The sequence below is a fragment of the Panthera leo genome, chromosome B4, assembly GCF_018350215.1.
Source record: "Panthera leo isolate Ple1 chromosome B4, P.leo_Ple1_pat1.1, whole genome shotgun sequence".
NCBI classification, from domain to species: Eukaryota; Metazoa; Chordata; class Mammalia; order Carnivora; family Felidae; genus Panthera; species Panthera leo.
In genome coordinates, this window is record NC_056685.1 from 132,446,109 (window position 1) to 132,447,548 (window position 1,440).

A 1,440-nucleotide genomic window follows, 5' to 3' on the forward strand; every position below is an offset into this window, starting at 1 on the left:
GCTACCCAAGAACAAAGGAAAGGGGTTAAAGTGCTTGCCAGGGTGATGTGGGAAACTCAGGCAAATGAAAAATTAAATTCCCTCGCTGCCTCTAGCCCATTGCCAAGTCCTTGAAACCAGCAGAGTGACCTCCCTCTAGGAGCTCAGCTGCCTCCATGATGACACTTTGCTGGGGGCCAAAGGGAATCCTGGCTTAACATTATCCTGACGCCCCAAGATCCTGTAAGTCTACTTTAACAGATAAAAATTCCTTTGGAGGGACGCCTGGGTGGCTCAGTTGGTTGAGCGCCCGACTTCCGCTCGGGTTGTGATTTTGCAGGTCGTGGGTTCGAGCCCCGCGTCGGGCTCTCTGCTGTCAGCACAGGGCCTGCTTCGGATCTTCTGTCCCCCTCTGCCTCTGCCCCTCCCCTGCTTGTGCTCTCTCTTTTTCTCTCTCAAAAATAAATAAGAGGTTTCCTTCTGTCCCGCGGCCCTCGCGGTCATTCTGATCTCCTATAAAAAGACCAGAAGGAGATAGCCTTGGTGGTTCACAGCGGGGAGACTGGGGTTGGGGTAGGTTTTGTTCCCTTCCTCTGTCTCAAAGTGGTTGTTTTTGCCAGGAGACTCTGTCACTACGCTCATCTTAACTGAGCCCCGGCTAGAAGCTGGCGAACGCATACAGGAGGGGGGTGAAATCAAAAAGTGAACTCTAGCCTCAACGACGAATAAGTTCTGCTTTCAGCATTTGGGACCAGGGTGTCATGGGAGCCAGGAGGAGGCCGGGGTTCTGGGCGGTTTGAGTCCTGCTCCCCGACTCGGGAGCGTGGCCTCGGCCGTCCCTCGGCTTCTCGGAGACCCGGCCTCTCACGGGTGACACGGGGCGATCATGCTTATTTCCAGATGTCGCTGGAGGACCAGATGAAGTAATGTGTGGGAAAAACACCGTCCCAACTGGAAAACTAGCGTGTCGCCACTGGTCGCTGAAGGTCTTCTACCCTTTCAACGTGCGCGAGACAGCCATGCAATAGCATATCATCCAGCTTCAGGAAGAAGGAAATCCTGACACCTGCTAGGACACGGGTGAACCCTGAGGACGCTCTGCTCAGCGGAATAAGCCTTGCGGAAAAAGACCAATGTTGCACAGTTCCACTTCTCTGAGGTCCCCGGAGTAATCAAAGTCACCGACACAGAAAGTAGAACGTGGTCGCGGGGGGCCGGGGGAGGCGGGTGGGGAGTTCGAGTTGAAGGAGCAGAGTTTCAGTCTGGGCAGACGGGAAATCTCCGCGGACGGACGGTGGGGATGGTCGCGCAACCAGAGTGAGGCAGGGAAACTGAAGGGACCCCGCGAAAGACTGCTTGTTTCGCTGCCTCTCCTCTTGCCGGCACCCGCACCCGCGCCTTACGCGTGGCTTGCGGAACCGCGTGTATGTCCTCCTCGTGAAGGCCGAGGATTTAATGAGC

At 55.8% G+C, this 1,440-nt stretch overlaps 1 non-coding gene across 1 annotated transcript; it reads left to right on the top strand.

The window, feature by feature from the left end:
* The first annotated feature begins 262 nt into the window (after positions 1-262).
* On the top strand, positions 263-347 carry TRNAG-UCC. The gene has a single exon. It is a non-coding gene; the product is annotated as a tRNA-Gly (tRNA).
* The last annotated feature ends 1,093 nt before the right edge of the window (positions 348-1,440 follow it).